The sequence below is a fragment of the Mustela lutreola genome, chromosome 7, assembly GCF_030435805.1.
Source record: "Mustela lutreola isolate mMusLut2 chromosome 7, mMusLut2.pri, whole genome shotgun sequence".
NCBI classification, from domain to species: domain Eukaryota; kingdom Metazoa; phylum Chordata; class Mammalia; order Carnivora; family Mustelidae; genus Mustela; species Mustela lutreola.
Window position 1 is genome coordinate 116,773,637 of NC_081296.1, and position 19,852 is coordinate 116,793,488.

The 19,852-nt window shown below is 40.6% G+C and overlaps 1 long non-coding RNA gene across 2 annotated transcripts in view; it reads left to right on the top strand.

Moving 5' to 3' along the window:
* LOC131836669 (uncharacterized) overlaps window positions 1–19,852 on the top strand; it is a 64,860-nt gene that overhangs the window by 7,916 nt on the left and 37,092 nt on the right. For both annotated transcript variants that reach the window (XR_009355715.1, XR_009355714.1), the window contains exon 2: window positions 12,787–12,956. This is a non-coding gene — a long non-coding RNA (uncharacterized LOC131836669). The remainder of the gene's footprint in view (window positions 1–12,786; window positions 12,957–19,852) is intronic.

Sequence of the window (19,852 nt, forward strand, 5' to 3'; positions counted from 1 at the left end):
TCTTTATTTCACCGGAGAGCATGATCTCAGGGTTGAGTCATGGTGAATCAAGCCCTGAATCAAGTCCACGCTGGTTGTGGAGCCAGCTTAAGATTCTCTCTATCCTTTCCGCCGATCCCCGTCACTCACTCTTTTTCTCTCTCTCTTAAAAAAAAAAAAATAATAATAATAAGTCATCTGGGAGACTCAGTTGGTTATGCAACTGTCTTCTGCTCAAGTCATGATCCTGGAGTCCTGTGATTGAGTCCCGCATTTGGCTCTCTGCTCAGCAGGGAGTCTGCTTCTCCCTCTGACCCTCCTCCTCTCATGCTCTCTCTCTCAAATAAATAAATAAATAAAATCTTTTTTAAAAGTTAAAAAAAAATACATAAAATAACATTGGATGTCTTGGGGGATTTTTCCTTCATTTTATTTTATGTCATTTAAAAATATTCTATAATTATCTTCACAATTTACAAAAAATAAGTAACATATTAATTTAGCATTTTTATAGAACTCTATGGTAAATTTTTTTAAAGTAGGCTCCACGCCCAATGTGGGGCTTGAACTCATGACTCTGAGATCAAGAATCCCATGCTCCACCGACTGAGCCAGCCAAGTACCACTGGAGATTTTTAGTGTATATGATGACAATGGTAAAGATTTCCGGTCCAAATGCACTAAATTAGCATTTTATATCTAGCTGTGCATTTCAGTTTATTCCTTTTGAAAAAGAATATCCCACAGCATTCTCAAAAGATGATCAAAATGTACTGAATCAGAGTGAACCAACTTTAAAATACTCTCCAAACATTTTTCTATAATATTTATTTCTACATTATATAAGTGTATTGCCGTAGTAATATATAATATATATTATTTTTAATATATTTTTAAACATGAAGTAAAAAATAGAAATAGACATGTGATCGTTTCTCCTGATATCCCAGGGGGCTATCTTGTGTAGTCCTGAAGGACATACAACAGACTTCGGAGACCATTACATTAGAAAATTAAAAAGTCAAATAATTTAGGATTTTACATGTATTTACATTCTGTATTCCTTTCCATTATTTAAAAAAATAGATTTGAAAGTAAATAGTAGAAGGAAAAGGAGAACTAAATTGTTGTATGCCTTTGGTGGTAGATTTTACTTTTTTTTTTTTTTTTTTAAATGACAGAGAGAGATAGCAAGAGAGGGAACACAAGCATGGGGGAGCTGGAGAGGGAGAAGCAGCTTCCTGCCAAGCAGGAGCCCGATATGGGGCTCAATCCCAGGATGCTGGGATCATGACCAACACTGAAGGCAGATGCTTAACAAACTGAGACACCGAGGCACTCCTTACATTTATTTTTTGAAGATTATGTTTACTCTTTAGGTTCGAAATTTGATATTTGCTGCTTAAAATTATGTTTCATGGAATTGTTGGGGAGGAAGAAATTTTTCTCTATTCAGGATTCTTCTAGCTGAACTAAGGATTAAATTTACATGAGATCAATTAACAGGAGAAAATCAATTTTAGTGTCCTACTTGCAATGAATCCACATGGACATGGAATTTCAAAGACAGGCAACAGGAGGTTTCTTTTTTTTTTTTTTTAAGATTTTATTTATGTATTTGACAGACAGAGATCACAAGTAGGCAGAGAGGCAGGCAGAGAGAGAGGAGGAAGCAAGCTCTGCTGAGCAGAGAGCCCAATGTGGGGCTTGAGAGGCTCAACCCACTGAGCCACTCAGGTGCCCCGGCAACAGGAGGTTTATGTGACATTCTGAGCTAAGGAAAGGGGTAGGGGCATAAGGATACAAAGGAGAGGAAGACCATTAGCAGAAAGGTGAGAAATGTTTGGTAAACAAAGTTTGCTCTTTTAATAGCTGTCTTCCTAGTAAAGGCTTTCCTTTCTAATGTAAATTTAGGCAGTTCAGGGGGAGGTAAAGAGCTGTTCCTGAATCTGCTGGGTTTTGATTGCCTTTTTTTTTAAGACTTTATTTATTTATTTGACAGAGAGATCACAAATAACCAGAGAGGCAGGCAGAGAGAAAGGGGGAAGAAGGCTACCCGCAGAGCAGAGAGCCAGATGCAGGACTCGATCCCAACACCCTGAGATCATGACCTGAGCCTAAGGCAGAGGCTTTAACCCCCTGAGCCACAGTTGCTTTTAACTCAAGCTAATCTTCATGGCAAAGTAGCCCTCCTTGGAGCTGCCTGACCTTGGCCCCTACAGTTCCCTCTTTTTGGAAATTCCCACTGTAAGGGCCTATTTAGCCAGAGCGGCCCCACCTCAATTGAACAGCCATTTTGTTGTTTATGCAGTAAAACTTAAATTGACCCTGTCTCCCCCCCCACTCCCAGGGGAAACTTATTTAAAAGCAAGTCCAGGAAACCAGTCCCAGGTAACAGAGCCCAGATAGAAGGGTGCATCAGGTCAGGTAGAGATAACAGCCAGAATGCAGGGATGAGTCGGGTCAGGTGGAGACATCCAATCAGTAAAGCGCACATACTGTCTCCCTAGCTACCAAGGAGTGTGGGCCCTGCCTTTTGGGGGCCAATTCTCACCAAGGTGTAGCTAATGCAAATGTCTACTGTGGGGTGAATTGTAGTTCAATTGGCCACCTGTGTGTGGCCAGGCTCAACCACATGGCCTTTGCTCTATAAAAGTTAGTTTGTGAGGCAGGGAGGGTCGTCGTCCTCTCTGTAAGGGGCGGCCCCGACGGGTCTGTTTGACGGTTGGTTTGATTTTTGATGCTTGGCGCAAAATAAAGCTTTGCTTGACCTTCACTTTGTATCAGTCTCGCTCCTTTGACCATAGACCCACTATTGGGGGACCCAACACCCACATGAAAAGTTTAGTGGGTACGTTTTTCCCTCTTGTTGAACCAGTCACTTAGTCCTGACAGTAGGTCAATGCAGTAAAACTCTTCAGGAGGCAGTGATGCAGGTTTGTTCTCAAAGTTAGGCCAATGGTTCAAGTAATCAGGTATTAAATAAGAGGCATTTCTATGGAAACAAAAACAGTGGTTAACAATTGGATCAAATTACAAACCGGTTTCTGAGTTCTTAGGTTAGCCAGTTAAGATTTTTAGTTGTCAGGCTCAAAGCATCTTCAGATGGAATGAGAGCAGTCAGTGGTAATCGGACAGATTTTCTCAATTTGAAGTTCAGATGTCTCTGGTGATCTTTCTGAGTGACCCACAGAGTAACAGGCAAAAAGATTGTCTTTGAATATTAGCTATTGTGATTTCTCTGCATTTATGTCAAGTCACTCATATTTAGTTTGCAGGGCTTTAGGAAAAAGGGCAATTTTAGTTCTCAAATGATTCCAAGTCAGAAAGGTGGGAGAAAAATTGAAAATGTTAGTTTGGAGAGTTGTGGCCAGGCACTGGGGAAACGAGAAGAAATCATGTTCTAGTACTGTTGATAATAACAGTATTAGAATCCAATAATCTACCCAGGAATTATTGAAGTATATTTTTTTCTACATAATCACCCTCATTCTATCAAAGATGGCCATGTTATCACTAATATGTTTGCAAAATAAAGTCTAATTTCAAAAAAATTGGGCATGATTATTTACATGAATGCAGCAAGAATAACAGTTGACCATATAGGCTCTTTAAAACCTGCTTTACTGGAACTTTTCATAAGAAATCTCCAGACTGGGGCACCTGGGTGGTTCAGTGCATTAAGCCTCTGCCTTTGGCTCAGGTCATGATCTCAGGGTCCTCGGATGGAGCCCCACATTGGGCTCTGTGCTGAGCAAGGAGCCTGTTTCCCCCTCTCTCTCTGTCTGCCTCTCTGTCTACTTGTGATCTCTGTCGAATAAATAAATAAAATATTTTTTAAAAAAAGAAAGAGGGGCGCCTGGGTGGCTCAGTGGGTTAAGCCGCTGCCTTCGGCTCGGGTCATGATCTCAGGGTCCTGGGATCGAGTCCCGCGTGGGGCTTTCTGCTCAGCGGGGAGCCTGCTTCCCCCTCTCTCTCTCTCTGCCAGTCTCTCTACCTACCTGTGATCTCTCTCTGTCAAATAAATAAATAAAATCTTAAAAAAGAAAGAAAGAAAGAAAGAAAGAAATCTCCATACTGAACTTTTAACAGCCTCTCAAGGCCAAAAGCTAAGACAAATACTTGCTATCAGACGTCACCCGCAATACCTATAGATCTGGTTTAATTTCTCTCCCTTTGAGGTCTCCAAAAATATCCTGAGATTCCTGCACCTGCTAGGAAGTGATCTTTACTTACTTGCTAAGGCTGCTGAAAACTCAGTAAGCAGGGTAACAAACTGTTATTTCCAAGGGGCTTTACGGGTTCCATAAAGTCAACCATAGTTTCTTTAAACATTTTGGTCATATCTGAGACTGTGCATGTCTCTCAAATATGACATTTCAGTTAAGGCCTTGATATTATGACCAATGTTTCCAATTGTGTCATGTTACAAAGAGAAAAGATTCTTATTGAACGTATGCAAATAATATATTCCCATGAAAATTTAAGAATACTGAAAATTTCTGAATTCTGGAGCGATCAGGTAGGGAGAAAAAGATAAATGTTTCCATTTGATCACAAAGGTATATTTTATCAAATTGCTGCTATAAGTCAGCTTAAGATAAAACATTTCCTTGACTCTGGAAAAGCAAAACATTTTAGAAAGTCAGCTTAAAATGAAAATCATACAAATTATAATTACCCTCCTCACTCCATTCAGTCTCATGTTATTAATTCTTATTCTACTCTACTCTATTCTATCTCTCTCTTTTTTTTTTTTCCTTAGTAGTTCCAGAAACACTTACCTAGTTCAGTATTATGATCTTAAGGTTATCAGAAGCCTGTACTCAAGAGTTTTCTCCATGAGTCTCACTAAAAATGAAATACAGTTGCTAGAAGCTTTTATAAAAGCATAACTGCTAAAGGATTTATTTTCCTTTAGTGCTCAGGTTCTTGGTCACATGGCTTCCAGGAATGGAGAGGCAGACCAGATGAAGAAGAGTGGTGGGCGACAAAGCAAAGTTTATGGAGTGGTAGTAAACTTTATTGAGCAATAGTACAAAGCTCTGGTAGAGGGAGTGGACCTGAGAGGGTTGCCACTAACAAAACTAAGGGGTTTTATGGGCTTGTTGGGAGGCTGTTTTAATCTGATTAACCCTCCATGTCTGCCACCCAATCAGGTTTTTGCCAGCTACATATCACATGAGAAAGGGTGGAGGACTCACTCCTTCTAGGGTGGTATAAAATCCTCTTAAGGGTAGTTTCCTCTTATGGCAGTGGGGAGGGGGGCCCTTGTCCTTGCCTGCTTTTCTTTCAACTATCTTGCTTTATAACTGTCTGTAAATGATAAAAAACTTAAAAATGGCCAAGAGTAAAGATCTTATTAATGAGTCCATTGTAATGCAGTTAGTAAGGAAATTTCATTATTTCTGAGAAACACAGAACTTTTAAGATAACAGGACAGGACATCAGATTTCTAGGACTTTCCATACAATTTGTAAAACACTTATTTTAGTAACCTATCTACACAAATGTAATTTAAGAGGGTTTAGTATCACTTATTTGGCCATGATTCCTATGTAATTTAATGTACCAAATAAGTATAATTACTTTAATTTCTCACCAAATCTCTGAAATGTTCAAGGGACCCTCTGGAAAATTTCAATTAGGTTATAGTCAAAAGACTTCATTTTAGAATTTGGTTTTGGGAATTATGCCAAAAGATATCAAGAGGTTTGAACATTTGATTAAATAGAATCACAAATCATTATGAAACAGTAGTTAATTATCCATTTAACCAAAATGGCAATAAAAGATTTCAAAGGCAAATACAGATAGCTGTGAGCAAAATTTAGCTCTCTAAATATTAAGACTCAGTTTTCTTAAAAAAAAGAAAAGAAAAGGACTCAGTTTTTTTGAGTAATCAAAGACTGATAAACATAAAAAATTATTCTGGCAAAACAGAATCCTTATTTTCTAGGCAGATTACTTTAAAGGTAAAGAAAGACTTTTGTTAATAATTCCTTATTAAGAGCAAATCGATAGTTAAAGAAAACTTAGTCCTTTTAACAAAGAGAAAACAAAATTTTATTTTTTGCCAGTGTACTTTCGATATTAAATTTTTTTTTATTTTTTATTTTTTTTTTAATTTTTATTTTTTAAAGATTTTTTCTTTATTTATCTGACAGAGATCACAAGTAGGCAGAGAGGCAGGCAGAGAGAGAGGAGGAAGCAGGCTCCCTGCAGAGCAGAAAGCCCGATGTGGGGCTCGATCCCAGGACCCTGGGATCATGACCCGAGCCGAAGGCAGAGGCTTTAACCCACTGAGCCACCCAGGTGCCCCTACTTTCGATATTAAAACTCAGTTGTTAAGTGTCTGCCTTGTGCTTAGGTCATGACCCAGGGTTCTGGGATGAGTCCCACATCAGGCAGGGAGCCTGCTTCTCCCTCACCCTCTGCTTGTCACTCCCCCTGCTTGTGCTTGCATCCACGCTCTCTCTCTCTATGACAACTAAATAAAAATTAAAAAAAAAACCTCATTTACTTAAATTTATCCTAATCTTAGCCAGTAGTGACCACACATTCTTTCTAATTTCTTTTCTATAAACCTACAACTCTCTTTTTTACATTCAGATTTTGTCCTAAGTTTTCCCTCTTTGAAAAACCAGCCTCACTTTAGGATGAATTTTCTTTTTTCTCAACAAAAATGTATTTCTATATCTTAAACTTTTTCTTACCAAACACACATACCTTACTTTCCTTGCATGCAGAGTTGTTTCCCTGATTATTTCCAGTAGTCTTAATTACATTTATTAGAATTCTGAGCTCCTGGAAATCTTAGTTTCTAGTAAAAACTAAGTAGTAAGTGAGTGTGAACTATTACTCCAGAGTTCTTTAGATTGACAAATTTATAAATACATTTTATAATTTCTAGAAAGGCACTTATCATAGTACCATCTTTCAGTAAAGCACAAGTCATGTTTACTAACACACTCAAATTTGTCTTTAGTTTCTCAGTAATAAGACAAAAGTAGATAAAATAACAAAACATTAAGTACTAAACATAAGCATATCTTATTTAGAAATGATCTAGATGTTCAATGAATTTAACTTAACTCACCATTTAACTTGGCAAGATGTTAAAGTTTCACGTTACCAGGGGTACTTGGGTAGCCCAGTCAGTTAAGTGGCCTACTTTTGATTTTGGCTTGGGTCATGATCACTGGGTCATGAGATCGAGCCTGACACTGGGCTCCAAACTCAGTGCAGAGTCTGCTTGAGGTTCTCTCTCTTCTCCCTCTGCCCCTCCTGTTCATGTTTTTTCTCTCTCTTCATAATAAATAAATAGATTTATTTATTTTTAAAAACATTTTAAAAAACTAAAAAAAAAAAAAAAAAGTTTCAAGTTACCAAAGATTTTAGAAGCTGCTTAAAATGTTGCCTATAAACCTTTTTTTAATCTTATTTTCATCTATTTAATTTACTTGTTCTTAACAATTATGGTTAGTCCACCCACAATCCTTCATGAGGCATTGGACAGAGTCAACCATAATCCTTAGGGGTTTTCTTGTTTTGTTTTATTTGGGCAAACTTCTTTTGTTTCTCCAAACTTTTTTTGGACAAATTTCTATCGTCACCAGCTGGACCCCCAAGACCTGACCTTTACTGCCCCCTCCTTGAACTCAGCAACCTCTGTTCCGCCTATTTCCTTAAGCTTTCCTTTCCAGTGTGTCTCTTAACTCAGGCAAAAGATCTGAGAGACATAGTATCCCATGATGGAAACCAGAACCATATCTTAAACAAACAAACTAAAAAACTGCCTAGACAGAGACCCCCAGGTGGTTCAGACTACCCAGAACTATTGAACTTAGTCCCTAACTTGCCCCTATGCCGATGGACCATGGAGTGACCTCTAGAATGACCCCAAACTGCCTTTACCTACTATAGTACTATCTCCACTCAAGGAGGAGCACAAGCCTCATTTACGTAAAAGACATTATGTGTACAGGCATGCTTTCTTAAGACGATGTGTGACATTTTGTCCGCCTCTACAGATTATAACAAGTTTCCCATTCTAAATATTCATCCTAACCCCAAGTAAAAATAACTTATCCACCCTTGCACCCTTGAGTCATGGCTTTGGAAGTCATTCCCCATGATCTTATTTGCTGCAAATAAAGTTTCCTTTGCGGGACAACTGCACCTGTTATAGTTTTCATCTGTGGTTCACTGAGGAGCAAACTCATATTAGGTCAGTTATTAAAAATGAACTTATTTAACTTTCAGTAAACATAGGCAGAATAAAAGTTTTATATTTAATACTGGTTATTCTAGAAACATATCTATTTTAATCAAGCCAACCTTAAATAGCTTTAATATCAAATATTTTCCCAGAGCACATGAACTTGATAAACAATTGGGTTAGTTTCTGTGTTTCTGAGCTTTAGAAGCCCAATTCTTGTAAGTGCTTACCTTCAAAACAACTAAATAGAGCTCTTTTACAAATTAATTTCAGCAGTACTAGAGATAGAGGAAATATTTCACATTTGCAATATATATGGACACACAAATAGATACATGCAAACAAAAGTTTTATAGCTTTTGCTTTTTACTAATATTTGTAGAGAGGACATTATAGGCCCACTTTCCAAATATCTTCCTCTTTTTTTTTCCCTCCAGATGAAAAACTTTTCCTTAAGTTTGTATTTCAAAGAGTGGCTTTTAGGTCCTAGAGATGATGAGGGTAGAAAATAGTATAAATGCAGAGAGAATGTATACAAGTTTTCTCCAAGGTGGACTTTTTAGGACATATTGGTCTCTTATCAGAGGTGCTAGAGCTTTGGCAGAAAAAACCCTTTTAGCGTTTGTGTTTTATAAAGGCCTTTCCAAGCCTCCTCTTTTTTTTTCCTTCAGGCTCAGGTGGTTGAGGGCTTTATTTACATTTCAAAGAAATGATAAGATCTGTAATTTCGAGGGACAGTGAAAGAATGCAAAAAACATTTTTCTTTCCTAGAGTTTCAGAGTAATTGCTATTTATAATTCACCTTCCTATTCTTTTTTTTTTTTTTTTTAAAGATTTTATTTATTTACTTGTCAGAGATAGAGGGAGAGAGTGCAAGTGAGCACAAGCAGACAGAGAGGCAGGCAGAGGCAGAGGGAGAAGCAGGCTCCCTGCTGAGCAAGGAGCCCGATGTGGGACTCGATCCCAGGGTGCTGGGATCATGACCTGAGCCGAAGGCAGCTGCCCAACCAATGAGCCACCCAGGCGTCCCTTCATCTTCCTATTCTTAAGTACAGGAGAATTTTGTTCCAATATCCTGATCATTTATAATATTCACAAACATTTTGAGAGGAACAAGTGAGGTTTTGGGATTGGTAAACGTAAGATGGGCTGTAACCTGTTTCTAGAGTTGTATTTCTGGTTTTGTAGAGACCTGTAAGACAACGACAGATGTTCCTAATTCTCCAAAGAACTGGATGACAGCCTGAATATCAGGGGACTGGCCTGTCTTTTAAACTAAGCTTATTTCCTTGGGGCACCTGGGTGGCTCAGTGGGTTAAGCCTTGGCTTTCGGCTCAGGTTATGATCTCAGGGTCCTGGGATCGAGCCCTGCATTGGGCTCTCTGCTCAGCAGGGAGCCTGCTTCCTCCTCCTCTCTCTCTCTGCCTGACTCTCTGCCTACTTGTGATCTCTGGCAAATAAATAAATAAAATCTAGAAAAAAAACACCCAAAACTATAAACTAAGTTTTTTTCCTTATATGAGGGAAATTTCTTTTTAATTTATTTATTTATTGACGGAGAGAGATCCCAAGTGGGAGGGGCAGATGAAAAAGAAAGAATCACAAGCCGACTCCCTGCTGACCGTGGAGCTTGACATTGGGCTCACCTCATGACCCTGAGATCATAGCCTGAGCAGAGCTGTCAGCTGCTTACCCAGCTGCACCACCCAGGCGCCCCATCAGGGAGATTTTTAACTAAGAGGGGAATCAAAAGGTTTATACCTATGTAAAGTCTGTGTTGGGGAGCAAGAATTCTTGTTACCTTAAAAGTTATTCTAGCTGGACTAAGAATTAGATAAACAGAAGAAAATAAAATATAATAGGCATAGGTATGGGGAATCCTTGTAGACATGGAAATTCCAAACACAGGCAAAATGAGGTATGTATGTCATTCTGAAGTAAGGAGAAAAGGAGGTAAGGGTCTGAGAGTTCAGAGGAAAGGAATGCACTTCACAGGGTCATAAGAAGAGTAGATGTTTGGTAATTAGAAGTTTGCCCAGCTATACTGATGGTCACTTGGATAAAGTTTATCTCTGTTAATATTCCTTATTCTGGGAAAGACCCCCACCCAATTTAGATTTTTCTGTGTGTGTGGTTTTTTTTTTAAAGATTTTATTTATTTATTTGAGAGAGAGAGAGAGACAGTGAGCATGAGCAGGGGGAGGGGCAGAGGGGGAGGGAGAAACAGACTCCCCACTGGGCAAGGAGCCCAACACCACACAAAGGCTTGATCCCAGAACCCTGAGATCATGACCTGAGCTGAAGGCAGACACTTAACCAACTGAGCCAACTGGGTGCCCCAGTTTTTCTGTGTGGTTAAAGGAGGGATATTTGATCCTACAGGGTCTCAAGTGCCTTTAGCTCAAAATAATTCACATGCCAAAGGGGCACATTCGGAGGGGTCCTGTCCCGAACCCCTTCATCTGTATAAAACATTTTAACAAAAGCTGCCTTTCTGATTACACAATTCAACCGTGGCTTCTTCTTCTTTTTTTTTTTTAAGATTTTATTTATTTATTTGACAGACAGAGATCACAAGCAGGCAGAGAGGCAGGGAGAGAGAGAGAGGAGGAAGCAGGCTCCCTGCTGAGCAGAGAGCCTGATGCTGGGCTCCATCCCAGGACCCTGGGATCATGACCTGAGCCGAAGGTAGAGGTTTTAACCCACTGAGCCACCCAGGTGCCCCAACCTTGGCTTCTATTATTAGTCCCTGAACATTGGCCTTCCACTGATAATTTGTAGGGGGCCTCAGAGAAATTTTGTTTGTTTCCTCCGTGAAGGGGAGGTCGCGTGAATAGTCAAATAATCTTTCTAATTTCTCTTTAAATTTGGTAGGATGTTCTGAAAGTAGAGATAAAGGGGCTTTATTGTTTAAAAAATTCGCTGCTATCCAGTGGACGCAAATTCTTTTATGGCAGAGGATCTGTGATACACCTACCTAGAAATGCCTGAGGCCGGCACTGCTGGATTATAAAGCCCTGGGAGGCAGGAGGAAACAAGACTGATTGCCAGTATTGGGGGCTTTTAAATTCACTTCCTGGCTTTCGGCATTTACATGAACAACCCATATACCTTGAACCTAGAGACTGGCTGGAGTGTGCACTATAAATCCTATAGGGAAGGGGGAAGTTAAAAAAGGAAGATGAAACTGGATTTTTAAGAAGGGTAATTTACTGGTGGGGTTATGGACATTGGGGAGGGTATGTGCTATGGTGAGTGCTGTGAAGTGTGTAAACCTGGTGATTCACAGACCTGTACCCCTGGGGCTAATAATATATTATATGCTTATTAAAAAAATTAAAAATTATTTTTAAAAAAAGAAGGGGAGTTTACTTTGGATGTGAACATTCATTTTTGTCTTAAGTCTAATTTCTGTTCTTTTATCTTTTCAAGGAAGTCCCTAAGGCAGGTCATTATACTAAGGAAATTGAGAGCTATCTATAAAGAATATGTGTGTTTCTAAAATATGACCTATTTAAAAGATCCGTCATCTGGCCATTGACAAGTAGGATCTCTCAATAGCAATCCAAACCAGAAAGCCTTCTAATGGCTTAACCAAAGATGAAGAGGAATCCAGAGAGGGGACGATGATGTAGACCTCACAATTCAAAAGTTTACTACCAAAATGAGTCTAAGAAAGCAAAAGCCGTTTTTGCACAGGTGGTAAGGATGACGTGGTGAGAACAATGTCTCCTGTCTCCCACGGACACGTGCGTTGCCTCCACTCAGTCACAGATCTCCTCATCTGTGACGCTGGGCAGGAGCTACTGTAACCAAACTAACGCAAGTTTGCTCCTGGATGAATTACAGGTGGAGACCACACCTGATGGAGTTGTCACACAAAAGAGTGTTTATTTGCAGCAAATAACTTCCAAAGCTGTGACTTCCTGAGCAGGAGTGAAGGGATTCTTTATATTTAGGGTTTAGGATGAATATTCCGAGAGGGCAGCTTCATCATGGCATTTGAAGAGGACATAAAGTTGTACAAGCCTGTACCTGCAAACAGGGTTAGGTTAATGAAGCTTATGCGTCTCCTGGGGCAGAGGCCTTAGCATTACGAGCAATCTGAGGTAACTGTCTCAAGTAAGGAATGCAGGGTATTGCCTACCTTTGACATAGCACTGGGAGTTTTCAAACGAATTTATTGTCTCTGATATGGTTAGGCTGTTTCCTGGCCAGGTGGAGACTGTTCTTTTTTTTAAGATTTATTTATCTATTTATCTATTTTTTGAGAGAAAGAGAGAGAGAGAGAGAACAAGTGGGAGGGGCAGAGAGAGATAGGGAGAGAGAATCTCAAGCTGACTCCATGCTGAGCTCTATCTCAGGACCCTAAGATCAAGACTTGAGCTCAAGTCAGACACTTAACCTACTGAGCCCCCCGGGTGTTTGTACTTCTTTGTCATTCAGACACCGACTGGGCAGTTCTACAAGCAGGATGCTGAGGCCAGTAGAGCTCACCAGGGATCTGTGGATCACCGGAAATAGCTGGAGGCCTGAAATGACTTCTCTTACACCAGGATAGTTGTGTCTCATCTTTCTTTTTCTAGAGATAGCTAATTCTGCTTACATTACTGGAAAGGGAATGTCCAGCACTAACAAGCAACAAAGGATGAGACAATGAAGGAACTTAAACACCTTGTGACAAATACCTCTGGGAGCTGGCATGTCTAGACTCTTGGAACCTAGTCTATTTGACTGGCCTACAAAGTGCACCCTGGTAAGTGTACCCTCTGGATGGTGGAGACCAAAGACAGTACTATCACTGGTTACAAAGCCAGGCTCTTAGGACTTACAGAACAAGATGAAAAGGAAAATCTCATCCAATTTTTCTTAGAAGCACATTAACAGCTTTAACTAAGCCTTGAGGCTCTTGGAGCCAAACTAATACATAGCAGAGATGTACTGTGGGGTTGGGTATTGTATGCTGTTCCACAGTGTTGCGTGGAACTTTTCTTGAGGTTGGCGGGTGACCTAGTGTCAATCTAATCCATTCCATGACTAACTTACCTAACACAGGAGTCTTTGAGTAAGGTGATAAGTATTCTAGTAGATTTTTTTTTCATCTCTGTCTGCCAGCTTTTAAGTACTTGACCCATGTCTATTAGTTTTGTGGCTTGGACTTCTGGACTTCGAAGATGTGCCTTAGCAACAGCCTTTACCTCACGTGCACATTAACCCACACCGAAGTTTATATGACAAATGACACAAAAGACGTAGACAAAGGAAAACAAAAACCGTGGAGAGGACATGGATCAGTATTCCACTAAATTTACCAAGAGTTACTAAGCCCGAGGAACTAGTTCCACAAGTATTTTCTCCTGCTAATCTAAATTTAGAAAGAAAAAAAAAAAGGAAAAAAAGGACACTCATTACTCTTGCTCTGTCAGACTCCACAGATAAGGATCTCTGGAGACTGACGTGGTTAAAAAATCTTACCTTCTGTTGGCTGTATGTCAGATTTCCCAAGGAGCTCTTAGCTGCCACTGTGTCTGGGGCAAGCAGTGTCCAACAAGTCAAAGTGTCCTGCCAACTAGGCCACCTATTGAGGAGGAAGAAATTTTCTTCTCTCCTAGGTTTTTCTAGCTGGACTAAGAATTAAATTTACCTAAGACCCAACAGATCAATAGGAGAAAATCAAATTTAGTTTCATATCTATGGAGAAATCCACACAGACATGAAATTCCAAAGAGAGTCACTCAACGTGAAGCTCATTGACTGACCTCCTGAGCCTGAGGAAAGGGGTAAAGGTCTAGGGATACAAAGGGGAGAAAGACCATTAGCAGGAAGGTAAGAAGAGATTTTGGTAGACAAAGGTTGCCCTATTTATTAGGTAAAGCAGAATCTTTGTTAATAACTCTCTCTCTCTTTTTTTTTTTTTAAGATTTTATTTATTTATTTGACAGACAGAGATCTACAAGTAGGCAGAGAGGCAGGGAGAGAGGAGGAAGCAGGCTCCCCGCTGAGCAGAGAGGCTGACTCGGGGCTGGATCCCATCATGACCTGAGCCGAAGGCAGAGGCTTTAACCCACTGAGCCACCCAGGCCCCCCCTCTTAATAACTCTCTTCCTGGTACAGGCTCTCCTTTCCAATGCCGGCTTTTGACTGCTTTTATTTTTTATTTATTTATTTTTTTTTAAAGATTTTATTTATTTATTTGACAGAGAGAAATCACAAGTAGATGGAGAGGCAGGCAGAGAGAGAGAGAGAGGGAAGCAGGCTCCCTGCTGAGCAGAGAGCCTGATGCGGGACTCGATCCCAGGACCCTGAGATCATGACCTGAGCCGAAGGCAGCGGCTTAACCCACTGAGCCACCCAGGCGCCCCTTGACTGCTTTTAATTCGGAATAATCTTCATGCCAAAGTGGCCCACCTTGGGGCAACTTGCCTCTCCAGAATTTTATAGGAAATGCTGGAAGTACTAATGGCACCATCAGGCATTCCCGAACTAGAAGATGTGACTGAGTAAAGAGAGCCTGCGTCTAAAACCCACTTTAATGCATAATCCAGAGAACTGTCATTGCGCAAAAACCAACACTACTAATTTAGAGTAGAAGAGGTTTTGGCTGCTTCGAGGACACTTTTTATCCAAAATAAGTAAATAACTCAAGGAATTTAAGCATGAAGTCAAAAGATATTTCCAATGAAAATACTCTCCATATTTTGCCAGGAATACCTATAAGAGGATAGGAAATTAATACTGAGCCATCTACAGGGGGAAAATACCTTGTCTCTGAAAAATAGGAACTTTGTTCACTGATGTAAGAAAATAGTAAGGAGTAAGGCTTATCAACTGTTAAATGTATATTATAATAAACCAACCAATGTTAGGTCAATATCCTACAAAGAAAGGATCAGGGAAGTCATGAATTGGAAGAAAAACATGTCATTTTTGTTTGTTTTTTTAAGATTTTTATTTATTTATTTGAAAGACAGAGATCACAAGTAGGCAGAGAGGCAGGCAGAGAGAGAGGGTGGGGGAAGCAGGCTCCCTGCTGAGCAGAGAGCCCAATGCAGGCCTCGATCCCAGAACCCTGAGATCATGACCTGAGCCGAAGGCAGAGGCTTTAACCCCCTGAGCCACCCAGGCGCCCTGTTTGTTTGTTTTTAGTTTGAAAGTGGTTAGTCCAGATTTGTATGTAAACAAGTGGAGTAGATTATCTCCAGCTCTAAGTTAAATGAATAATCAACCACACCTTTACTTTTAGAATTTTTTTTTTCCTTAAAGATTTTCTTTTTAAGTAATCTCTACACCCAGTGTGGAGCTCAAAGAGTCACATGCTCTGCTGACTGAGCCGGCTGGGTCAGTCACTTTTAGAGTTTTAATCAAAATTATTTAAGAGAAGCAAAATTAGCTGATTTAACTTTTATCTGTCTGCCTTTTGGATGTGCAAGTAAGAACATGAACTAAGTGGCCTGACACCCATGTTTGTTCATCATTCTTTTATGTCAGCCAGCTGGTTATATTAGCATAATACTTCTTTTTATTTTTTTATTTTTTGAAAAAGATTTTATTTATTTATTTGAGAGAGAGACAGTGAGAGAGAGCATGAGAGAGGATAAGGTCAGAGGGAGAAGCAGACTCCTGGTGGAGCTGGGAGCCCCGTGCGGCGCTCGATCCTGGTGATGAGGGAGCAGGAGGCTGGCTGAGGACAGAGCAAAAGCTGGCGCCTTGCACCCCCTCTTCACCCGCTCCCCTCCATATGTGTAGCATTCCTCAGGCACCCTTGACTGCCATAAAACGATAAATAGTTAACTTGCAGGGATCACAATCCTGCAGAACAGGAATCTCCCTTGCCCTACAAGATGTCCTAGAGACCTAAACAGGGAGGTTACCTTATCAATAGCACAAATTTCCAGAGGCAAATAACTCTTGGTTCCTGAAGCCCTAATGTCCCCCTCCCACCATAAACTGGAGGAGACTGGGGTAGAAGGGAATGTAAATGATAGCCGGATCATAATGCCCCACCAAGAATCTCCCAATTATCTTGATGTTAATGCCTGACCTAAAGACGACAACTGATCAGGCCATAAGAGCAAAGACTCCCCCCGGCACCTTGTAGGCCCTCCCTAACATGTGAGAACTCTGTTGAAACCTCCCATTCCTTCACCACCTCCCCCCAACCGTGGGGTATATAACATGCCCACCCTCACAACCTGGGGCAGCAGCTCTTCCTGCCCACGGGTCCTGTCCCCGTGCTTTAATAAACCACCATTTTGCACCAATGACGTCTTAAGAATTCTTTCTTTAGTCGTCGGCTCCGAACCTCCTCACCCCACCAAACCTGACTTAGGTTCTGGGACTTCATCACTGGCACTCTGGGATCACGACCTGAGCCAAAGGCATTTGCTTGACCAACTGAGTTACCCAGGCACCCATAATACTTCTTTTTTAAAGATATTTTGGGAGGAAGCTCTTAACAACATTTTGTGGACAATTCAGGAAACTAGAATGGACTACATTGTTACATTTTTGGGGCATAAATATGGAATTGTGGTTATGGAAGAGAATACATGATGAACTATTTAGCAGTGAAATGTCATGATGCCTTCGTTACTTCCCAGTGCTTCAGAGAGAAAAAAGCAAACTGGTACAATGCTACCAAGTGGTGAATACCGGCAAAGATTTTATGTAGATTTATCAAATGCTATCATATCTCTTTTTTTGTAGATTTTAAAATGTTGAAGAAAAATGATGTAAATAAAAGAGCTTTTGAAGCTTGTACAAGGATTTTTTTTCTCTTTAAGCCTTCTGTAAGGAAAGAATATACATCACTTTAGAGGCTATATAAAACCTATTCTAACTCCTGAATCTTATTTTAATTTGGCTAGAATACAGGTTTGTGATCAAATGCTAAATGTTTGTCTTCCCAAGAAATTTTAAAAGGAAGGCAATATAGGTAATTCAAAATGAATTTGCAAAATGGGATTCTCTGCATCAGACCAGGATAATAAAAATAGGAGGGATAACTGTTGTAGGTAGAAAATATGACTAAATACAGGCATGTGTGGTCAGTTAAAACTGACATTCTAGTCTACAGATTGGATTAATGACATCTACCTCAAGCCTCAGAGGCAGATTTATGAAGAGTTGCACTGTGTTTGTATCAGTGAAGGTCTAGGCAGAAAAAGAGAAACCAGTGTTTGAAAGAGAGAATTTCATGCAAGGAGTTGATTTTACACAGGTGACTGAACAGCAGAGGCTGAGAAACCCCCAGGGCAATGATGCAACTCAGGGTGAGCACAGCAGAAGGACCTCCCTCTAGAGCCCGGAGGCCTTTCCCTCTCGCACCCAGGGGCCTTTGAGAGAAAATGGCGCCCTTTGCTGGAGGCTGAGGCTGCCAGTTGAGAGCTGGAGCCAGGGCAGGGGCTGTTAGTTATGAGCAGAACCCTGGAGGAGGGGCAGGAGACCATTTTCTAGAAAGGGAAGAAATTCTGAGATAATATTTCTTAGTCTGTGGACTATTTCAGGAGACAAAAGAGAAAACAACAACAACAACAACAACACAAAACGCTTCCTTGCATTACACCTATCCCTTTCCCCTCTGTAAAGAAGATTTCTCTGGGGAGAACAGCAGGCAGAGGGAGAGGGAGAGCAGGCACTGCACTGAGCAGGGAGCCCCCCACGGGACTTGATGATCCCAGGACCCTGGGATCATGACTTGAGCCAAAGGCAGATGCTTTACTGACAGAGCCACCCAGGAGCTCCTCTTGATTTCCTATGTCTTTTATTTTATGATACTAGACTAGCGAAGGGGGATGGAACTGAAGGTTGATGGTAGGATGTAGGGGGAGGAGAGTGAAGTGGGAGAGAGAACAAGTTCTCGTTGGTTAGCTGATGAGTACATAGTTGGGCAATCTAAATTAAAGATCACAAAAAGGCAGAAGTGTTTTATTCAGCTTGTACAATAAAAAAAAATTAAGCTATCTGACATTAAAAATTGAGAATCTCATATGAAACTAAAATTCTAGCTTATCTTATAAATTAAGGTGTTCTGGTCACACTCGGCCCTCATTCCTGCCTGGCAGACTTGCTGGAGCATGTCCTTTCCAGTTCTCTGTGTCCCAGTCATGTGTGCCATTTGCCTGGCCCCTGCAGGCAAGCAATCCTCTTTTCTTCTTTTCATTCTAGACTGGATAAGGATTTGCACTAGCAATCACCTCCTCATTCTCTCCTTTCATATTGAATCAGCTTCTGCAACACTTAAGAGTTTACTTGGGGGGGGGCACCTGGGTGGTTCAGTTGGTTGAAGGGCTAACTTTGGCTCAGGTCATGATCTCGGGGCTCCTGGGATAGATAGAACTTGGTGTCTGTGCTTAGTGGGGTGTCTGCTTCTCTCTCCCTCTGCTCCTCCCAGCCCCATGATCTCTCTTTCTCAAATAAATACATAAAATCTCTCTTTAAAAAAAAAAAATCCACTTGGTAAGTCACTAGTCAAATCAGTGAAAACCCAACTCAAATTCTAGCAATATTCCCATGATACATCATTTTAAATTCTTTGTGAAAGAAGGTGATACAGGCTGGCTGGGACTGAGGACCCAGCTATGGGGGGTCGGTGTCCCACTGGACCAGCCAAGAAAGTCCTTGGCTTCCAACAGGGTGGAAATCAAGCACAGCCAAAAAGGAAGTGAGAGCAGAGTTTCTTGAAGATAGTGTAGATACTGAGCCTATTAGGAGCCTAGGAAAGGGAAGGAAAGTGAATCTCATTCTTTGCTTGGGACCTGGGGTTTTTACTCAGGACAGTGATCTGGTGAACTTGTCTTCTCAGTAATCCAGGAACAAAGATGAGTGTTTAGGCTATTCTCCAGAAGTCACTTATGCCCTGGAGCCAAGAGTTGATGAGTCAGTGGTCTTGAAAAATGTTCATGAGGACCCTGCCCAGTCACTCTTCAGATGTTATCTATTTTGTTAGAAGACTCTAAAGAAGTCATTAAATCCTTGATCTTTACAAGGAGGGCATGCATTCTCTGTTCTATGAGGTATGTGTAAGGGAATTAAGGGTAGCAAGAATGGAAGCAGCTAAAGGAGCGAATAAAGCAGTTTTTCAGGGGGTCCCTTTAGTTTCCCTGTTTCAAAGGGATACATGAAAGTGATCGTGTGATTATATGTACAAACACATGTTTGCCCACAACTAAAAAACTTTGCATTGACTTGAAATAAGACAGTAAAACCAAAACAATTAAAAAAAAAATAGAATAAAAGTCAAACACCCGGCAAGAAATGTTAACTAGCTGAGGTTAAGTCCTCATGTTGATAGCTTCCTTGAAGTCTTTCTCTCTTATTTTTTTTTTTTAAGATCTTATTATTTATTTGAGAGAGAGAGCGAGAGAGTGCACGTGTGCATGGGAAGGGAGGGAAAAGCAGACTCCCTGATGAGCAGAGAACCCAACGTGGGACTTGATCCCAGGACCCCGGGATCATAACCCAAGCCAAAGGCAGATGCTTAACAGACTGAGGCACCCAGGCACCCAGTCTTTCCCGTTTGTAGTATGTAGCCTGTGTTGGGAACAGAATTCCTGTCCCTTTCAAGGTCCTTCTAGGTAGACTAAGAATTGACATGAAACAGAGAGAGAATAACAGGAGAAAATAAAATTTAATTTTATATGTAACAATGAC